Source organism: Scyliorhinus canicula, chromosome 1, assembly GCF_902713615.1.
Source record: "Scyliorhinus canicula chromosome 1, sScyCan1.1, whole genome shotgun sequence".
In the NCBI taxonomy this organism is placed as follows: Eukaryota; Metazoa; Chordata; class Chondrichthyes; order Carcharhiniformes; family Scyliorhinidae; genus Scyliorhinus; species Scyliorhinus canicula.
Window position 1 is genome coordinate 59,390,215 of NC_052146.1, and position 23,102 is coordinate 59,413,316.

The 23,102-nt window shown below is 47.7% G+C and overlaps 1 long non-coding RNA gene across 1 annotated transcript in view; it reads right to left on the minus strand.

The window, feature by feature from the left end:
• Positions 1-23,102, minus strand: part of LOC119977364 — a 125,671-nt gene that overhangs the window by 24,036 nt on the left and 78,533 nt on the right. The window contains exon 2 of the long non-coding RNA XR_005463187.1: positions 12,698-12,810. This is a non-coding gene — a long non-coding RNA (uncharacterized LOC119977364). The remainder of the gene's footprint in view (positions 1-12,697; positions 12,811-23,102) is intronic.

The window sequence follows — 23,102 nt, forward strand, 5'->3', positions numbered from 1 at the left end:
GCAGGCAGAATCATAATATCTTGTGATATAAGCACATGGAGTGCACCTCCCACATTATTACATTTATTTGCCTTAATCTACTTGGCTTATTCCAGTGGAGAGGAAGGGCAGGATTCACCATTCCCTGACACTGATTCCGTAATCGGCGATCGGGCAGAGAATCCCTTCTGATGCCGAATTGGGGACGGTACTTGTTTGCCGCAGGTTTAGTATGCTCCTCCCCCTCTGAAATGGCACCATCGCGTCGCGTGCCGCACGCCGTTGGGACGGCTCAGCACGTCACCTGAAGGCCCTCCCCTGATGCTCCATCTCCATTTCAAGGGCGTACCTGCCCCATGTCCCGACGGCCTCTGTGCAGTAGGTGCCGTGCTCGGACCACTGTATCGTGTGGGTGGGGCTCGCCCTGTCTCGCGCTCAGTCGCGGTCCGCTGACTGGCATTTTAACAACCTGCTGATGGAGGACGAGCGGTTCCTGGGCTCGCTTCATCACTTCTGGACCGGCTGGAGAAAGAAGCAGGGAGGCTTCCCCTCCTTGAGGCTGTGGTGGGACGTGGGCAAGGCTCACTGCATACCTTCTGTCAGGAGTACGCGAGAGGGCCGACAAAGAGGTGGAAATCCAGGTTCGAGGAGTTGGAAAAGGAGGTGCTCGACCTGGAGTCACGTCTCGGTCAGCCCGATGAAGACTCGGCCCTGCGGCTGATGTACAGAGAGAAGAAGGGCGCACTGCAGGACCAGCAACTTGTCGGGTCCCGGGGCGCGTATGTGAGGTCGCGGATCCAGGTCCCTACAGACATGGACCATGGCTCCCCCTTCTTCTACTCGGTGGAAAAAAGACGCGGGGTCTGTCAGCAGCTCCTTGCACTGCTGGCTGACGACGGGTCCCTCGTCTCGGAGCCAGAGGAGGTTCGGGCCCAAATCCGAACCTTCTACAACGCTCTCTTCTCTCCGGATCCGTCCAGCGAGGATGCTTGCAGAGTTTTGTGGGAGGACCTGCCGCAGGTCGGCCCGGAGGGCGCCGGTAGGCTTGATACCCCTATCAGCCTGGGGGAGCTGGCCGGCGCCTTCGACAGCCTGTCCTTGGGCAAAACCCCAGGGCTGACGGGCTGACCGTGGAGTTCTTCAGGGCGTTCTGGGACGTCCTGGGGAGCGACTATGTGGGGATCCTGGGGGAAAGTATCGCAAGTGGGGAGATGTCCCTCTCATGGTGCAGGGCCACCATTACCCTGCTGCCAAAGAGGGGGGATCTCCGCCACCTTAAACACTGGCGTCCGGTTTCCCTCCTCAGCACGGATTACAAGATTTTCACCAAGGCAATGAGTTTGCGCCTTGGCACCGTGCTGGACCACATAATCCACCCTGACCAGTCCTACACGGTCCCGGGCCGCACAATGCATGGCAACATTCATCTGGTCCGGGACCTGGGTTCATCATTCCCAGAGGGCTGGTATGCCGAGCGCATTCCTGGCCCTTGATCAGGACAAGGCGTTCGACAGGTTGGATCACAAATATTTATTCGGGACTCTGCAAGCCTTTAGGTTCAGGACGCAATTTGTCGCCCGGATCCGACTTCTGTATACTGCCACAGAGTGTCTCGTTAAGGTTAACGGGTCTCTGACAGCTCCCCTTCGCTTTGAGAGAGGAGTGTGTCAAGGCTGCCCTTTGTCTGGCCAACTTTATTCTATTTATGTGGAGTCTTGTGGAGGAGGCTGTCGGGACTGCTTATGCACGGGCCCAGCATTGGGGTGGTCCTTTCGGCTTACGCTGATGACGTGCTCCCCATGTTCACTGACCCTGCCGACCTGCGGAGGATGTGAGAGTGCCACGCTGTGTACTCAGACGCGTCCTCTGCCAGGATCAACTGGGCCAAATGTTCAGGACTCCTGGTCAGTCCGTGGCAGACGGAATCGTCCCAGAGGAGCTCAGGCCTTTCACCTGGAGGAGGACCAGCCTCCTCTACTTGGGAGTCCATCTTTGCCCGGCTGAGGAATCCTGGCTGGCTAACTGACAGGAGCTGGAGACCAAGGTCGCTGCTCGCTTGAGACGCTGGACAGGACTGCTCCAAGTGCTGTCTTACAGGGGTCGCGTTCTCCTCATAAACAAGCTGATAGCCTCCATGTTGTGGTACCGGCTGGTCACTTTGACCCCTGACTTTGTCAAAAAGATCCAGAGAATGCTTGTAGAGTTCTTCTGGGACAAGAGACTGCACTGGGTCGCTGCTGAGCTGAGTCCCCGCTTAGGGAGGGTGGCCAGGCGCTGGTGTGCCTTCGCACCCAGGTGGCGACCTTCTGCCTTCAGACCCTCCAATGATACCTTTACTTTGAACCCCCTCCACGATGGTGTGCTCTGGCGACGCATTTCTTCCGCCAGGTGCACGGGCTGAATTATGACGTGCAGCTCCTGTTCATAGATCTGCAGGGTCTTCGTTACCCTCTGCAGGCGCTGGCCGACTTTTACCAGGGCCTGCTCAAAGTCTGGAACATGGTTGCCTCGTACCGTAGCTCACCCCATCAGGAGTGGGGGCTGCCGTCAGGGAGCCGCTGCTCAGGAATCCGCATCTCCACCAATGCCATTTTGAGTGGCTGGCAGAGGAGCAAGCTGTGGCTGCCGGAGTGACCAGGATCGGGGATGTTCTGGGTGGCGGAGGGGTGGGCTGGATGACACCCTATGAGTTAGCACAACGTGCAGCGTGGACGTCAAGCGCGCAGACAATGCCATCCGAGACCTCAAAACGGTCGTGATCGCACCCGATGGCACTCGTGGTTTGGAGGACGTGCAGGTGCGTGGTGGTATCTCGTCTAGGCGAACCCCTGCCCGGACGGAATTCCACATTGGTCCCAGGCCTCGAAATCTTCCTCGGGGGCACTTGCCCCACAATCCTAGCTGCCTCACGGAAATACCCTCCGTGCCTTTTCGCACTGCACGGAGGGGTTTCCTGTAGGGGCTGCTGCTGCACACCCTTCGCTTCCTTACCCTCACCCATCGTCCAGCCACACTATGGTGTGCCTTGTTGCCATCCAGCAGCGAGGGTCCCTCCTGGAGGTCCCTCGATGGAGGAGTCCTTCCCCTCAATCTTGGGGATCTGGGTTGGAGGGTGTTGCATGCAGCAGTGCCATACAATCACCGATTGCACCGGTTCATGGACTCCCATTAAGCCTGCCATTTTTGCGGCCTTGTGGAGTCCGTAGACCATGTCTATGTTACATGTTTTAGGCTGCACTCCCTTTTTAGATTTCCAACCAATCTTTTGCTGGAGTTTTATTTGCACTTCAGCCCCGTGCTCCTAATCTACAGACACCCAGTGCGGAGGGGTGGGGAAGGCGGAGGACCTCCTTGTGAACCTGCTCCTGGGCCTGGCGAAGAGTGCCATTTATAGGTCCAGGCAGCGGGCAGCTGAGGGTGTCATCCGGCCAGACTGTCTACCCCTCTTCCGCGGCTCCATTCACAGCCAGGGTTCCTGGAAAGGGAGCATGCGGTGTCCACGGGCGCCATCAAGGCCTTTCGTGCTCAGTGGGCACCGCAGGGGTTGGGGTGCTTTATTGACCCCTTTAACTGCACTGTTATTTGATGATTTTTAAGTTTCCATTGATCTTTGTTATGTTTGGGCAGTGGCCCTAACAGGAGCGGCCTTGTTTTGCTTTACCCTCAGGTTGTTTTCCTTTCTTCTGTTTGGTTGGTGGAAAAGAGTGGCCAATCCACCTACCCTACACATCTTTGGGTTGTGGGGGTGAAACCCACAGAGACACGGGGAGAATGTGCAAACTCCACACGGACAGTGACCCAGAAGCGAACCTGGGACTTCAGCGCCGTGAGGCAGCAGGGTGAGCCCACTGCGCCACCATGCTGCCCTTTAACCTTATATGTTTGCTTGTCTGAGCATGAGGCACGAAACCATTAAGGCTCTCATATTTTGCAAGTAAACAATCAAATTTGCTTGTGTTGAACATTCCTCTATCATGTTGTGTTGGATGAAAAGCAACATTTGTTACCAAAATAGTGGCATTTATCAAGACTAAAACATATGCTCAGACAGGTTAGATTATAGCTTTTCCATCCAAAATATACTTGAAGGATGACAGCTCTGCTGCAGCTGTACCAAAATAACAAAAATGAGCAATTGCCAATTTAATTTTCACTCGAGTCAAATACCTCCTGTGTATTGATTTTCAAATTGCTTGGTGTTTTGTTTATTTTAAAGATAAAAATAAATGCCCAATATTAACTGAGAAATATGGGGCGGGATTCTCCAATAACGGGGCTGTGTCCCCACTCCAGCGTCAAAACACGGGCGCCTCACTCTGGACTTTCCTGAAGAAAGTGCCGCGCAACATGGCGGACTCACCGCGGATCGGTGGCCCCAGATTTCTAGCCTGGCCACCCGTGAGCCCTCGCCCCCCCTCGGTGAAGGATCCCCTCACCCCCCCCCCACCAGGACAGCCACGGACTGACTCCACAGCCGCCACTGACCGTTCCCAACAGGCAAAACATGGTTAGAACCAGGCCGTCAGGAACTCGGCCAGTTTTCGTTGGAGAATCGCCGCGGGGGCCTCTGTCAATGGTCCCCTACCCGTGCGCGTAGACTGCGCCCGTGCAATTCGCGGCGATTCTCTGGGGACCGGATTTCGGAGCTGAGGCTGGGATAATCCCGCCCATGTTCTTTGATTATGTGGTTGCTGATGATTTTGTCCTGACCAACGGCATTTACAAGTCACATATTCACATGAAATTCCTGCTGCAGTATATGGGGAAATCACAGAATCACAGAATCCATCGAGTTTGCACTGTTGCATGAAAAACATCTGCAGCAGGATTCTCCGTTGTGCTGGCAACGCACCCATGCCCGTGGGTTACCCAACGCTGCACAATGAGAAATCCCATGGGCAGGTGGCAGGAACATAAAGTCCAGCTGCTGGCGAGAGTACGTTGCCCAGGAAAGCGCGGCTGGCAGACCGGAGAATCTGACCCCTCACCCTACCTTCCTCATCCTATTTTCCAGCACCCATCCCCTTTTTAAAAAATTAATTTGCGGGATGTGAGCATCGCGGGTTAAGCCAACATTTATTGCCCACTCCTAATTGCCCTTCAGAAGGTGGTGGTGAGCTGCCTCCTTGAACTACTGCAGTCCTTGAGGTGTAGGTGCACCCACTGTGCTGTTAGGGAGAGAATTCCAGGATGTTGTCCCAACGACAGTGAATGAAGGGAAATTTATTCCCATGTCACGGTGGTGAGTGACTTGGAGGGGAACCTCCAGGTGTTGGGGTTCCCAGGTATCTGCTGCTCTTATCCTTCTAGATGATAGTGTTCGTAGGTTTGGAAGCTGTTGTCTAAGGAACCTTGGTGAGTTACTGCAGTGCATCTTGTAGATGGTACACACGGCTGCCACTGTTCGTCAGTGGTGGAGGGTTTGAATGTTTGCGGAAGGGGAAGCAATCAAGCGTCCTGGATGGTGCAGAGCTTCTTGAGTGTTGTTGGAGCTGCACTCATCCAGGCAAGTGGAGAGTATTCAATTACACTCCTGACTTGTGCCTTATAGATGGTGGACAGGCTTTGGCGGGCTCAGGAGGTGAGTTACATGCCATACATTGCCTGACACTTGTGCGACGCGAAGGTAACTTGCCACTTGTCAGCCCAAGCCTGGATATTGTCCAAGTCCTGCTGCATTTGGACATGGACTGCTTCATTATATGAGGAGTCTCGAATGGTGCTGAACATTGTGCAATCATCCGCAAACATCCCCACTTTTGACATTATGATGGAAGGCAGATCATTGGTGAAGCAGCTGAAGATGGTTAGTTCTAGGACACTACCATGAGGAACTCCTGCAATGATGTCCTGGAGCTGAGGTAATTGACCTCCAACCACTACAACCATCTTCCTTTACGCTATGTATGACTCCAACCTGCAGACTATTTTCCCCATGATTTCAATTGACTCCAGTTTAGCTAGGGCTCCTTGATGCCATACTCAATCAAATGCTGCCTTGATGTCAAGGGCAGTCACTCTCACCTCTGGCATTCAGCTCTTTTGTCCTTGGTTTGATCCAAAGCTGTAATGAGATCAGGAGTTGAGTGACCCAGGCAGGACCCAAACTGGGCATTAGATAGAGAAATACTGCACAGAACAGGCTCTTCGGCCCACGATGTTGCGCCGAACTTTTGTCCTAGGTTAATCATAGAATTTTGGACAATTTTTCATGGCCAATCCACCCAACCTGCACATCTTTGGACTGTGGGAGGAAACCGGAGTACCCGGAGGAAACCCACGCAGTCACGGGGAGGATGTGCAGACTCCACACAGACAGGGCATTAGTAAGCAGCTTATTGCTGAGTATGTTCCACTTGATAGCACTGTTGATGACTCCTTCCATCACTTTGCTGATGATGGAGAGTAGACTGATAGGGTGGTGTGCAATGACATGCCAAGTGCTAATCAGGTACTTTTTAAAGGATGTGAGGTATCCTGCCTCTACCACCTTCCCAGGCAGTGCGTTCCAGACCGTCACCAAACTCTGTTTAAAAAAGTTATTTCTCAAATCCCACTAAACCTCACCTTGAACTTGTGTTCCCTTGTAACTGACCCTTCAACTAAGGGGAACGGCTGTTCCCTATTCACCCTGTCATGCCCCTCATAATCTTGTACACCTCGATCAGGTCGCCCCTCAGTCTTCTCTGCTCCAGAGAAAACAACCCAAGCTGTCCATCCTCTCTTCATGACTTAAATGTTCCATCCCAGGCAACATCCTGGTGAATCGCCTCTGCACCCCCTCCAGTGCAATCACATCCTTCCTATGTTGTGGGGACCAGAATGTACATATTACTCCAGCTGTGGCCTCACCAATGTTCTATAAAGCTCCAAAATGACCTCCCTCCATTTGTAATCTCTGTCTCGATCGATAAAGGCAAGTATTCCATATGCCTTTTTCACCACCCTATTAACCTGCCCATATGCCTCAAGAGATCTATGGACAAACACGCCAAGGTCCCTTTGTTCCTCGGAACTTCCCAGTGTCAGGCCATTCATTGAATACTTCCCTGTCAAGTTAATCCTTCCACAGTGTATCACCTCACACTTTTCGAGGTGGATATGAGGGTGGTGAAGGGTGTTTATGAAGGGTGCATATGCAGGAGGGTGAAGAGGGTATAAAGGGTGGGGGAGTGAAGGGGGCCTAAAGCAGGTGCATGGAGGGTGGCCTGAAATTTGGGTGGCTGAAGGGGTGGGGTGGCCTTGAAGGTGGGGGGACCCCTCAGCGATCCCATAGAGTATGCTCACCAAGGCAGGGGAGAAGGCTGATGCAACAGTGTTGATGTGGATGAATGTGGGTGGGGCTGGGTTACCCTCATACCTGTTTGGTGTTTTGGGGGGTTGAGGGGGGAATGACACGGACATTTGGTGATGGAGGGAGGTTGCCCTTCTGGGGTTGAGTGTTCAGGGTATTGCCCAAGTCTGCAGGGAGTCAAGATGTCCGTGGGTTTTGGTTGTGGGGGACCTTCAACTTAACTTTGAGATCTGGGCACCGTTTAAAAAGGACACCCCGATCACTGAGGAGTTGGTCTTGCTGGTGTCTTCAGATCCCCACTCCAAATTGGGACACTTCAATGAGAATCTCCCAAATCTTCAAAAAACTGACTAAATGTGGATGAATTGTGAACTGGATCGCGCTCATACACCTGAACAAATACACCGCATGATTCCCGCCAAAATGACATTAAGCCATTTTTGGAGAAAATTCCGCCGAGTAAAGGGGTGAATAAGAGAAGGCCCCGAGGAATGGTGAGCATGTGAATGCTTGCACAATGTTCAGCACCATTCAGACTCTGAAGCAGTCATTGCCCTGGTACATCAAGATGATGGACAATATTCAGGGTTGGGTTGCCAAATGGAAAGTAACATTCACTCCACACAAGTGCCAGGCAATGCCCATCTCCAACAAGAGAGAATCTAACCATCTCCACTTGACATTCAATGGAACTATCATCACTGAATCCTCATTATCAACATCCTGGGGATTACCATTAAACAGAAAGTCAACTGGACCAACTATATAAGTACTGCAGCTGCAACAGCAGGTCAGAGGCTGGGAATTCTGCAGGGACTCTCTGGACTCCCCAAAACCTGGCAACATCTACAAGGCACAAGTCAGGAGTGTGATGGAATACTCCCCACTTGCCTGGATGTGTGTAGCTCCAACAACACTCAAGAGGCTTGACACCATCCAGGACAAAGCCCTCTTGATTGGCACCCCGCCCACAACCTTGAACATTCACTCCCTCCATAACAGACGTGCTAGTGGCAGCAACGGCTAACTCTACTTTCCAAGCCATCATTGACACTTCCTTGCAAACCTGCGACCTCTACCATCTAGAAGGACAAGGGCTGCAGATGCATGGGAACACCACCACCTGCATGTTCCCCTCCATGCCACTCACCATTCTGACTTGGAACGATATTGCCATCCCTTCACTGTTGTTGGGTCAAAATCCTGGGACTCCCTTCCCAAAAGCACTGTGGATGTAAGGGCAGCACATGGACAGCAGTGATTCAAAAGGCAGCTCAGCCACCCCCTTCTCAAAGGGCCACTAGGAATGGGGAGTAAATTATTGCATCCCATGACACAAAAAGACAGGATCTTGGGAATTTAGCCAGCAAATGAGTAATGATGTTATTCAAAACCTGCCGGTCCAGTTCCCAGAAGACAGCATTATTCCAAATGTGGGATGAGTGCGGTTTCTGTGTAGTTTCACATATGTTAAAACAATTACAATCTATTGCTCCCTCGACCCTGAGAAAACTGCTGCAGCATAATATTTTGAATTTTATGTTGCTGCTGCATTGCTTTGGGAAAACAAATATGGGATTGTTTATCTTATCTTGCCTAGAGTGGCTGTTTGATACCTGCACAGACATAAAACGTGGCAGCAGCACTGAAGATAAGAACCATTACTTCTATTTGTTTCCAAATGCACAGCCAATTCATGATAGGGCTGATGAGTTATATAAATTGACAAATAAAGCACATTCGCTGGGACCCTTAATGACTTGTATGGTCAAAAATACATAATTGAAACGAATGAAGTCGATTTTTAGTTTTCTATCTGAGTGTAAACAGGTGCTGTGAATGGGACACCCATTGTAGAAACAGCCTAAATTCTGTTGATTTCTTTCATGGGCAGAGGATCCACCTGGCCAGTTTTCTGTCCACACGTTAAGTGCCAACAAACGTGTCAAAAAACACAGGTGGATTCTTCTTGCCCTTACCAATTGCTCCATTGACCTTGCCAAGACTCCTCAAGGTTTCAATCAAGTTATCTAAGTACTGGAGAAAGAGTTGTGGGAGGGGACCTGTATAGGGCTGTGACAAGAAATATTCCACATTGCTCACAAAAGCACAGACACACGTAACGCACAGTAACAGGATTCATTTAAACAGCCCTGATTTCTCCTCCCACTATCTGTCCGTCAACAGAAAGGTATGTTTTTGCATTTTGATTTCCCTCTTTTACAGATGGTGGCATATTTTCCCCAACCCTTAAATTTGGAGAATCCCTTTCACCTATGAATAAATTGCAAACTTGAGGTAGGATAAAATAAAAGGGGTTGGTTTATTTCACACACAGACAAAACGCAGAGAGGGAGCTCATGACATCCACCCCTTTTTGCACTCACACAACAAAAGGAGAATAAGGTAAGGGAAGAAAGTTCAGGGCAAGACCACAGGAAAAATACAAGTTTGGGTTTTAAGTGCGTCCAGAATTAAAAGGCTAATGGAATATCCCTTCAGCGGGGAGGTTGACAGTTGCAAGGTGATCAATTTTTGTGGAAGCAAGACTTCCAGGAAGGGAGAAGGTAGGTGGGATTCCATTAGGCTTGGAGACACCTGTTGTGTATTAATTCTGTTCCTGGTGGGAACAAGGTCACTTTGAGAGTGACATACCGATGACATCGGCAGTCTGGGTAGACTAACAGTCACTCTGATGTAGCAGCTTGTGTAAATACACCTTCCCCAAAAATGCTCTTGTTTGTTTCCATCTTTGTGTTATGCAAGCTTCTCTTTTGAAATACCACAACACCCAGTGCTACTGTTCCAGGAGTTCACAGTTTAGAAGAGGTCCAAGCAAATGTAGCTGAACAGATCTCCTCTACTGTTACCTGCTTGAAGGTAAAATGGCGGACAGCACATGCTGTGCCTGAAGTTACTGTTTCCTTGTAGGTCAAATAACTTCCAAAAGTTTATTAATTAAAGGAATTCAGACAGCTCAATTCTCGGTAGGTGAGAATGGTTTCAGGTTGACTAAGTGAGCCCCTGTTTGAAACCTATTGGTTTTGGGAGCAGGTAATGGTTGGGCCTTGGGATATTAGGAGCAACAAATAGCTGCCTTTGTCCAAAGCTGGCTGGGATAGACACAATGGGAAAAATTATCCTCTGTCCATCGCCACTACTGGGGCTCCTGATGCGGTGGAAAGTCAGGCGTTGGGGAAAAATCTGCATTGACCATTCATTCATTTCCCTTAGTGGGCTGTGGTCGACAACTTCAACCACACTGCTGGCAGCCTTGACTCATTCATCTTCCTTCATGGTTGAGTAACTCTGAAGTGCTGTAACCACAATGTTCACAAACATCAACCACTTCAAAGAGGGTTAAGTGCTGTCAATTTCCAGCTGATCACTTCAAAATCACTCAAGTGTGAGGGTGTGATTGGAATGCACTTGGGAATCCCACATAATCCTCACCATGCAGAAATGTGCATGGCAAAGGATAATGAATTACTTCCTGACCTGCGCTCCCGCCAATTCACTTCTGGAGGGAGGAAATAGACTCCCAAATGGAGAATTTCACCTATTGTCTCCAGATCTGTAATGCTACTTAAGAATTTAAAATGGGCTGATGTATTTCTCTGGTATTTGATTTTCAGTCGTCCCAGATGACATTAGCAGCTCTTTGCATATATTGAGTCTCTAATAGTTTGAGATTCCTCTGCTATGATTCATGGCTAGTCATGGACAGCCTGATTCATTTAAAAACATAAATTAAAAATTATAATTTGAACAGATTTGTCCAGGTGGCATAGATATGTATTTATTTTCTTTTCCTCGTGATGGGGGCACATAACCAGGACCCATTCAGGTAATGGTAGCCATACCTTTTAATTGGAGGAAATGAGACAAGTCAAAGGGGAAATTGTTCATTTTGAGAAACAGTTCACCCAGATGGAGGAGGATGGTGGTGGTTGGGGATCTTTTGGGCCTCCATTCAAGGACAAAGGCGAATACCCTCAGGCTTCCCTATTGGGGGACGGAGGTGTCGAGGAGGTTTGGACTTCCATAACGAAGTGGAAGTCGTTTGGGCCAGGAAACTAGAAATTGTTGAAATGACATAGTGTGTTAAAGGAATCATGAGTGTAGGTGGGAAGAGCCTGGACAAGGGGAGAAAAAGTACAGTCACAATATAGGAAGAAATAAGTTCAATGGGGCAGGGATAGGTTGAAATGGTGGGTCTGCCAGCACTGTCCTATTTGTGAATTTTGGGAAGGAGTTAGAAGTGGGCCATATGGGTTTGGGGCCTATGAAATTGAAAGCTATGGAGGAAAGATATCCATAGGAGATGAGATTAGTGACAGTCTTGAGAATGATTGCTTGATGTTTGGTGGTGGGGCCATGGTCCAGTGGGAGATTGGAAAAAGGGTCTGATGTTGGTACGGCAGGCAACAACAGTGTCACCGCTGTCAGCAGGTTTGATAATAACGTCAGGGGTAGACCTGAGAGAATGGAATACAGCAAGTTCAGAGGGAAGCAGGTTAGAGTGGGTGAGGGGAGCAACAAAATTTAGATGGCCAATGTCATGCTGAAAACGCGTATGAGGCCAAGCGAGGGGCCCATGTGGAGGATGGATACTGCAGGCGGGTCAACACCTATGATATAGAAAATGTGGCAACCAATTTGTTGACACCAGGGTCTCACAAACAGTAATTGACCAAATTATTTGTTTCTAGTGATTGCACTTGAGGATAAATATTGGTCAGTACACCAGGTTTAACTCTGCTGCTCTATGAATGGTGCCACAGGATTTTTGGTATCCCTCTGAGAGGGAGGATTGAGCTTCATTTCAATATATCCGAAATTCAGCATCTCTCTCAGTGCAGCTCTCCCTCAGTACTGAAGGGTCGGCCTGGATTTTGTGCTCAAGTCTCTGGAGTGGGATTTGAAGCCGTGATATTTTGATGCTGAGTTCAGCTTGCCACCAGTCAGCTACAGTGAGATGCCTGCAACATTGCAGCTCCAATCCCTGACACGAGATCCTTTCCATAAATTCTCCACAGGTTTCACAAAATCATCACGATTTCCCCCACCCGACTTAAGCATTTCAGGAAGAATGCAAAATATGTTTCTGCGCACACAACGAGCAAAAGGCTATTCTACCTATGGACAAAAGACTGCCCTTGTGGCAATTGGCATCAATTGGCTTGCTTGTGAGCCTAATTGTTATCCTGTGGCAGGTGGGCACCAGCTCGCACCAGCTTTTTCCTACCTCCAACTTCATTATGGAATAGTTTCCTGCCACTGGCAGATTGGAGCAACCTTTTCCATGCTTTTCCGCTGCAACAGGCTGAATTAAATTCCACCCATGGGTGCAAATTTGCATACATAATGAAATAGTAGCCTGAATTCGGCATCCAGAGTTACGTTAAGGCTTCCAGTACTCACCATAACCATGGAACTAGGCAGCTACCTCCGGCAGTCACAGTTCAACAAGGAAATCCAAAGCTGTTGTCTGATTTTCCCTGTTCCTTCTGGAGATTCGCTGCATTTCTACATCTCTGAAAGAATCAGCATTGAAATAGTTGAAAGAGTATGAGGTTGTTATACTTATTCACCAGCATGACGTTCTTTCTTTTAATACTAAAAACGTGACAAAAAGTTACAGCTGGGGCATGGAAGCAATTTCGTTAAGAGTCTTAATTTCTGATGAACAACCTCTCTGACACTGAAAATTAATCTTTACAGGTTTAAGTTTTCATTTTACGGAATTTAATTATTGTTGGAGATTATAAAAATAATTAGCATGCAACTGTTTTTTTGTTTGTGTCCTTCATCACTTTCTTTCTTAATCCCATCTATGCTTCCCTCTCCTTAAGTTGCTTTCTGTACATGATTTGACACCAAATTAAATATACTAAAATAGTCTTCCTGGTTTTAAATCTGCAGGCTAAATTTTAATCCCCAAAAGTGGGTGGGTTGGACGGCAGTCCAGAACTGGTGGGATCGCAGAAAACGTGGAGCTCAATGGGTGCCAAGGACAGCTTTGGGAAGGAAGTAAGTGCCTTTACAGCATTGGTTATGAGAAAGATTGCTTCCCTGCCAGCCCCTAAAACTCTCCTCTCATTAGACACCTGCCATAAAAAGACACCCTCCCTCATGTGTCAGACACACCCATCCCTGCATCAAACACCTTGATCCATCATCTTCCTGCTTCATGGTTAAAACCACATCCTTGCAATCAGACCTTCTGACCACCTGTGAAGCCTTAAATGTGCTATAGAAATACAAGGGCTGTGATCTCCCCTACCTGGCGGGGCGGGAGGTCCCGGAGTAGCGGAGTGGCGAGAACCACTCCGGCGTCGGGCCTCCCCAAAGGTGTGGAATTCTCTGCACCTTTAGGGGCTAGACCCGCACCGGAGTGGCTCCCGCTCCGCCGACCGACGCGAGCGGCCTTTGGTGTCCCGCCGACCGGCGTCATGGCTGGCTGAAAGGTCATCGCCGGTCAGCGTGAGTGTGCGCATGCGGCGGAGCATCAGCGGCCGCTGACGTCACCCCGGCGCATGCGCGGTGGAGGGCCTCTCTTCCGCCTCCGCCATGGTGGAGGCCGTGGAGGCGGCGGAAGAAAAAGAGTGCCCCCATGGCACAGGCCCGGCCACCGATTGGTGGGCCCCGATCGCGGGCAGTCCACCGTGGGGGCATCCCCTGGGGTCAGACCGCCCCGCGCCCCCCCCCAGGACCCCGGGGCCCGCTCGCGCCGCCTGCTCCCGTCGGCACCAGAGGTGGTTTATACCACGTCGGCGGGAGAGGCCTGTCAGCGGCGGGACTTCGGCCCATAGCGGGCTGGAGAATCGCCGCAGGGGGCCCGCCGACCAGCGCGGCGTGATTCCCGCCCCCGCTGATTCCCGGGTGGCGGAGAATTCCGGCCACGGCAGGAGCGGGATTTACGCCGGCCCCGGGCGATTTTCCGACCCAGCGGGGGGTCGGAGAATTCCGTACAAGGTTACTTCTTTTCTCAAACTGCTTTTCACTTGGTAGGCACGATGGCTCAGTGATTAGCACAGCTGCCTCACAGCGCCAGAGACCCGGGTTCAATTTGGGCCTTGGATGAGTGTCTGTGTGAAGTTTGCACATTCTCCCTGTGTGTGCGTGGGTTTCCTCCAGGTGCTTCGGTGTCCTCCCACAGTCCAAAGGTGTGCAGGTTAGGTGGATGGACCATGTTAAATAGCCCCTTAGTGTCCAGGGATGTGCAGGTTAGGTCACAAGGATAGGGTGAGGTATGTGGGGGAGCGAGCCTGCGTAGAGTCCTTTTTCAGAAGGTTGGTGCAGACTCTATGGGCCAAATGGCCTCCCTGTACACTGCAGGGAATTTATGACTCATTATGGATGAAATGGGAGATTTTCATGCAGCCAAGTACACATTTTTGTAATGTAATGGGTTAATCATAACTGTTTAATATGCTAATAAGATACTGTATATATCATCACGGGAGATGATGCAATATCCCTTGGTTTGATCTCCAGTACAGCCTCGTGGAAGATGTAACACGGGAAGAAAAATTCCAATTAAACTCATGTTGTATATACCTCTTCAGATTCATCGTATATTCTGTATTAATTGATAAATACCAAGAATATTATATGGTGGCAGAAAGAATAGTTATGGAGAAGTCTTGACCATTTCCGGAAAGCTTTGAGAATGTCAAGGCCCCAAACAAGCAGAACCATGGCTGAATGGCTATTGGAGATTTGCTAGAAAACAAACCATGTCAGGTCTTGCTGTGAAGGTGCGCAGTGAGTAGGTCAGTACGTTGTTATATGCAATGGGAGACCATGCTGATGATATACTTTTCAGGGAGGGTATCGGTGAGGAAAGAGACATGTATGATTAAATAATAACAGCACTTGATTCATACTTCAATCTGAGAAAGAATACCATCATTGATGGCTAAATTTAACAAATGTACCCAGCATCAAGGGGAACGTGTTGATACGTTCAAAAATGACCCGTATAGACTTGCAGCGAATGGTCAATATGGCAGCTTGATATCTGAACTGATCTGAAATAGAATCATGCAGGAATGTTCAATGCTGCCCCGTCTGACCACCTGCAGACAAGAGACAATCCAACATTAGCAAAGGCAATATAACTGAGCAGAGAAGCTGAGGAAATATGATCGAGCTGTAATTCAGGATGATGGGGAGAGCCCAATCATTAAAAGCAGCAGTCTCAGCAGAGTATGCCAAAAACTATAAAAGGGAAAAGCTGTCATAAAAATACTGGGTAAACAGTCTGACAGCCCAAGTTAACTGTCATTAATGTTGCAGGGGAGAACACAGGGGCGAAAACTGCCCTGCCAAAGAGGCTAAATACTATTATTGCTGAAAGATGGGACACTTCCAGGCTATACACACAAAAGGTGCATATAGCCTTTGAAAGGTATTAAGATCCATTGAGTAGATGATATCCATAATATTGAGGTGTGTTTCGTTGGAGAATCCAGGAACCAAGCAGAAGCTACTGATACCATAGTGGAGAAAATCAAGACACGCTTTAAGTTAGATGCAGAAGCAGCAGGTACTGTTCCTGAAGACAGCTTCTCTCCAATCACAATGCAGCATCTTTCTTATGCTAGACCATGGTTAGACAGAAGCTCCCTTCAGCCGTCATGCAAACAACTATATCGGCCGGGTGGACGGAACTCAAAGTCACAGGAGAACCGAAGGCAACCCTCTAATGCTAAGATTCGCAAAGGGCAGCCTCCAGGTGGCACTTCCTTCCAACCCACCCTTTCAACACTCGAGATTGAAAAAACAAATCGGGCTTCCCGCTCCTGCCCTGCTGCCCATGCCAAATGTTTTATGGCATGGTGGGTGTAATAATCAGGGTCAATTGGCTTGATAGCAAACCTAATTGACCCATAATTGTTCATTTAAATATTGCAGGCAGGCCATTATGGGGGTGAACCCGGGGGGGGGGGTGGTGGGAAGGTCTCTGGTTGGGTGCCCACCACATTTTACCTGCCCCCCTCCCCCACCCCGGTGGGAAACATAGCCACTGGAGGAAGGCAGAATTCAGCCCATTGTATGCGATTCAGAATCAGTTGCTCACTTCTGAGCGGGAAAGCCTAGACCAAGTTGCATCAGATTTGTAGAGTGCAAGAAGTGGAAAGGTGAGAAGATTCGAACAGTGTAATATGCTAATCAGATACTGTGTACACAAACTCAGGAAATGATGTTACGATTTGTTCTATCGTACAGCCTTGTGGAAGATGTGTCCAAATGGTAAGATGTGTTCCAATAAATCTTGGGGTGAATTCTACACTGGGGGGATTCTCCATTCCTTCAGCAGTGCACCCTTGCCCCCGGGTTTCCCAGTGGCATGGAGTGCCTACAATGGGAAATTCCATAGGCCAGCTGGCGGAAGGGAGAATCCCGCTAACAGTGCCGACTCGTCACTGAGAAACACTCAGCTGGGAGAATTCACCCTCTTGTGTTCTATACACCTCTCCCCACACTGGCATGAAAACGGTGCAGTTTTACTCCAGAAATCCCGAGAATCAAGTTGAGCTAACTCAATGCCCTGCAGGGGACTAGCAACGATCCAGAGTAAATCTCACAGCTTTAGCTGCGGATACGGGCCCCCGCTCTTCCGATTTGAAGTCCGCGCATGCGCATGGCGGCGGCATCCAGTGCGCAGTCCGCAGAGCCAGACGGAAAAATGAGACCCCCCATCAATCGGCCGCGCGCCTGAAATGACATGAAAAATGAAATGAAAATCGCTTATTGTCAAATGAAGTTACTGTGAAAAGCCCCTAGTCGCCACATTCCGGCGTCTGTTCGGGGAGACGGGAATCGAACGGTGCTGTTGGGGGAGGCTGGTACGGGAATTGAACCTGCGCTGCTGGCTGCCTTAGTCTGCTTTAAAAGCTAGCTATTTAGCCCTGTGCTAAACCAGCCTGAGCATCTAATCCCGCGGATCTAACCCCTGGTCGCCTATAAGGTGTCCGATCCCCCCGCCCCCGACCAGAGTGGCTGCGGACTGAGTCCGCAGCTGCCACGCTAGCATCCCGACCAGCAATAGGTGGTTAGTTGCACGCCGTCGGGAACTCCGCCGGTCGGGAGCGGAGGTTCGCTGGGTGGGCCTCTGTCAATGGGCCCCCAGTCGGGAGGCGTACTCCGTGGTCACGCCAGTTTCGGGTCCCGGATAATCGCCGAACTGGCATCGGGCCCGATTCCGTTGTGATTCTCCGCCCCCGCGGCGGCCGTGATTTCAGCCGGGGACTGCGGAGAATCCAGCCCCTGTATTAATCAAACAATACCAAGGATATTATCATTTTCACTTTGGCCCTGCAAATATCAGAACATCGGTTGGTGCTGAATGCACCATTGAGAATGAATTTTTCAACAAATGTTTAGAAGGAAGAAAATCAGGCAATTTATTTATTTTCTTGCTCTTACCCATCTGAGTCCCTGATGTTCCCTGTGTCCAGGTATCAACCCACAAGGAAAACTTCTCCTTTAAAGTGGTGCATCGGCCTGCTTCTGTTTCAGTGTAACAATCACAGCTTTTATACTATTGCTGTCATACTCTTGCCAGCACACTTAGCCCATCACACTTCCCCTGTCATATTTTTCCCATTACATTTTCTACATTGTCTCAAATGCGAAGAGCAGCAGTTCAGAACCGAAACGCTTGTATTAAATCCACGAAAAATTGAGCAAGAGGGCGAGAGAACTATCACTGCAAAAAGTAAACAATCCTAAGTAAGGCTGCCAGGAAAACCTCGCAATTAAACGAAGAAGGTGATGCGCCCACCGTATCATGTAGAACACTGTTCTAAGAGATTTTCTCTCACTAATTATTCCCGCTTGTCAAGCCACTCACAGCTTTAGCTGTGAAGCCACTCCACGCCTCCGGGAAACGGCGGGAAACGCCTGCCGGCGGGAAATGTGAATCCCAACAGTCGCAGAATTCCGAACAAGGTTTAAAACATTTAAAAATACATGTTCCCTGTGATTTATCCTAAATTGTTTATTTTAGTAACCTTCGTTGAAAGTTTTACTTTACATCCAAAAAGCCTGATTTAACTGGATATAGTATCCCCAAACAGTTGAAGGGATTTAGCAATTGCAACTGTCCAGTCTAAGCATTTGCAGTTTTAAAAATGTTTTGGTATTATTAGTAAGTCTCTCTGCTAAAATACAAATAGGTCTTGCTGGGCCATGACTTCCTCATGAGTGGGCCATGAGTGGCAGTCCGACTCCAATTGCCACTCCTTGCTCACTTGTCTGCGCCCGATCTTCCTGACTCAGAATGGGTGAGATCCACGCAGAGCACTGGGTCCCTGGTTCCAGCGTCGGAGTCCAGAAGAATCGCAGCGAAGGAAGACACTTCCCCCTTTACGTAGAATTAGTTACCGTACCCGTAAAGCAAGTGAGTTTAAGGTCCTATTTAAAATAACAGGCCAGAGAGAACGTAAGTGTCTGAGGTAAGTGGATGGGATTTTTTTTTTTAATTGTCACAAGTATGAAGTTACTGTGAAAAGCCCCTAGTTGCCACATTCCAGCACCTGTTCGGGTAAGCTGGTATGGGAAGGATGCAAGACGAGGTTACTCTGCCGTGTAGGGGAGGTCACTGAGCATGCAAGGCGAGCTGAACACATTTCATTGCATCTTTCCAGGGAGAAGCAGGCAGACAGTGCATTTCTTTTGCCAGAATAGCCCCATTGATTACACAAAGGTCACCCTGTGGACGCTGCATGTAAATTTGGAAATGTATGACCACTGGGATGGATTCCAGTCCCTCAACCCTTCATGCAGACCAATATCCACTGTCCTGGCAGCAGTCATGGTTCCAGCCGACTGTACCATCAGCATTTGAGCTGCCACTAAAGAGAAACCAAAGGGTGGCTAATGAGGGACAAGACTCATGACCTGAGTGTACAACCCACGAATACATGAGCTTATTGCGAGAGCCATGTTGTCACATAGAATGTCATGTGATCCAAGCAGTCATTCGGGATGCTCAGCAACATTTACACTGCTTGGAGCGCCCTGTCAGAGCCCAGCACAAGTTTCCAGAGCATGTGTCATCCTGCACAGCTCTTGTCACCATAGAACATAGAGCATAGAACAGTACAGCACAGAACAGGCCCTTCGGCCCTCGATGTTGTGCCGAGCCATGATCACCCTACTCAAACCCAAGTATCCACCCTATACCCGTAACCCAACGACCCCCCCCCAACCTTACTTTTTTTTAGGACACTACCAGCTATAGAACAAGCAGCTGAAGAGAGAGAAGAGGAGGAGGAACAGAAGTGGAAGGAACAGGAATTTGATGAAGAAAGGAGGAGACAATGCAAACAGTCCCTTTTAGAATGATGAATGTTACAATACCTTGGTGGTAATATGTTGTGTTATGGGAGAAGCGTTTTCAGAACTCAAAAATGTATCATGGAGTTCAACCAACCTCTCCCTTTAATGGATTGTTGCTTTTGAAACACACGGCTTGTTCTCCAGGTGTGGTATTACAATTATGGACACGTGGGTTTTTAAACACAAAACAATGTTTATTCCATGAATTCAACTTAACCTATTAAATAAACATGGGATAACTTAACACCCCTTACTTCAAAGATAACCCTGAAAATAATACAACACTAAATAACCCCTCAAAATGTTCCTTCAAACCTCCAAAATACTTTACCTTTAACAACAGACATGAGTTTACATTCAATATACTTATAATCTTTGGATTTTCAGACATCAACAGACCAGTTCTGTGTTTTCTTCTTGCAGCTTTTTTCAAAACACACAAACACTCCCAGCTTTCTCCTCAAACCTGAAACCAAAAGCAGAAGTGAGCTCAGCTCAGCACCCCCCACTCTCTGACATCACTTCAGTAATATGAGCTGCTCCATTTCTTAAAGGTATATTGGTTAAACATCCATTTCTTAAAAGTACTCTCACATGACACCTCCCCCCGAAGAAAAAGAAAATAAACCATCAACTTCAAGATGGTTTCAATTTTTCACTTTTGTACCATCCACTAAGAAATGTACACAGTAAATATACCTTTTCGTTTTAAAAAAAGCAACACACGCAAACAGGTTTAATAATATAGTGCATTTTTCTTTGTTCCTCTTCCTCCAACCAAAATCCTTCTTGATTGACAGTCTCTTTGAACAAAGTCACTGCATCCATTCCTCTACTCCTTGGCATTTCTCTTTAGAATCAGATACTTTAGTTCAATCTGACCACAGAGCCCCTTGCAATTCTCCAATATAGGAACATTGGTGATCACAGCTTTCAGGCAGTCAAATGCCTGTTGAAAGTCCCCTGTCCATTGAAATTTTTACGTTTCTTCAGCAATTCCATCAGTGGAGTAACCACACTACAAATCTTTTGCACAAAGGTTCGATCAAATTCATTCATGCTAAGAAATCACATTATTTCCCTTCGTCTTGAGAGTATCGGAAACTCCTCAAGGAAAGTGATTCGGGCTTCTCCAAATTCACTTTTGGCTAGGTTCATCACCAACCCCGCCTCCTGAAGTTGATCGAAGAACTCCATACGATGTTTTAAATGTTCTTTCCATGTCTGGAAGTTGGAAATAAAAGCAGATTGTCCCACTTTCTCAATGCAATCCTTCAAATGTGGGATAACAGCATTCCCCTTTCTGTACACCACCGTTGGGTACCGCCTGGTTTAGATTCCATCACTATGGGTGAGCTCCATTGGCTGCAACCCACTTCAATTATGCCATTTTTAAGCATACTCTCAATCTCTTTGTTAACCTGTGCCAATTTCAAAGGATTAAGTCTATATGGATGTTATTTGATCGGAACAGCATTTCCCACATCTACATCATGTATAGCCATTTTAGTACTTCCCAATTTATCTCTACAAACTTGCCCATGTGATATCAACAACTCTTTCAGGTCAGTTTGTTTTTCCTCTGGAACGTAACTTAACAATTCATCCCAATTCTTAAGAACATCCTCATTTTTCAATTTAATTTGAGGCATGTCAAATTCACAGTCATCTGGATTTGGTTCGTCACTTTGAGTTAGAATCATTAAAACCTCCTTTTTCTCTCCTTCCCTTTCAAAGTACCTTTTAAGCATATTCACATGACACACTTGGTGAGTCTTCCTTCTATCTGGTGTTTTTACCACATAATTCACCTCACTTAATTTCCTTTCAATCTGATACGGTCCACAAAACCTAGCTTTTAAAGGTTCACCTACCACTGGGAACAACACTAAAACTTTATCCCCACTGGCAAAACTACGAACTTTGGATTTCTTGTCCGCTACTCGTTTCATCATATTTTGTGCAACTTTCAAATGTTGTCCAGCCAATTCACCTGCTCTATTTAATCATTCTCTAAAATTTGATATGCAGTCCAATCGTGTAATTTCCGATTTCTCACCCACCAATTTTTCCTGCATCAATTTAAGTGGTCCTCTTACCTCATGACCAAAAATTAGTTCAAAAGGACTAAATATGGTGGACTCATTCGGTGCATCCCTAATTGCAAACAATACGAATAGAATTCCTTTATGCCAATCCTCTGGATAATCTTGACAGTACGCCCAAAACATTGTCTTTAATGTCTGATGCCACCTTTATAACGCTCCCTGCGATTCTGGATGGTACGCAGTTGATTTAAATTGTTTTATTCCTAAGCTTTCCATAACTGCTTTGAATAACTTCGAAGTAAAATTTGATCCTTGATCCGATTGAATTTCTGTGGGTAGTCCATATCGAGTAAAGAATTTAAGTAACTCCTCCACAATCCTTTTAGCTGTAATATTACGTACTGGAATGGCCTCTGGAAACCTAGTAGACGCATCCATTATAGTCAAAAGATATTGATTCCCACTTTTTGTTTTAGGAAGTGGTCCTACACAATTGATTAGGACCCTTGTAAAAGGTTCCTCAAATGCTGGAATGGGTATTAAGGGTGCTGGTTTTATCACTGCTTGAGGTTTCCCTATCACTTGACATGTGTGACATGATTGACAAAATTTAACTACATCTTTATGTAGTCCAGGCCAATAAAAATGTTTCTGGATTTTAGCTTGAGTTTTCCTTATTCCCAAATGACCTCCCACTGGTATCTCATGTGCAACTCGCAACACCTCCTTTCTATCCCCTACCGACAATACTACTTGATGAATTTCTGCCCACTTTTCATCCACCTGCATATGTACAGGTCTCCATTTTTTCATCAAGGCATCCCTTTTACAGTAATAACACTCTGGTATACTCTCAGATTCCTCTTCCGTATATGCTTTCTGATATATCCGTTTTAGTTCTACATCTTGCTGTTGTAATTTTCCTGAACTAAAAATATCTGCCTCATCCTCCACCTGTTCTTGTTCTTTTTCAACTATCTGATCAAAAATCGTTTCTGATAATTGCACTTCAACGTCATCTTCACTCTTTGATTTCACCTCTTGTCTTAACCTGTGACTTTACGACCTCGTTACTACACAATCCGGAAAAATCCCAGGATATTCGTCCTTCAACACTTCAGTTGTCTGATTTTCCACTGGCTTATCAACCACAGGTGGCATCACTCCCACCTGCGATCCAGCTATATCATTACCCAAGATAAACTGTATTCCTGGACAAGATAGTTTATCTATTACTCCTACTACCATTTCACCACTCTTCACTGGACTTTCCAACCTTACCTTATATAATGGAGCGCTACTCCTCTCACCCTGAATTCCACATATCACCACCTTTTCTGGCAACATTCTTCCCAAACTCCATAATTCCTCATCCCCTTACCATTAAAGATTGACTAGCCCCTGTATCTCTTAAAATTGTGACTTCT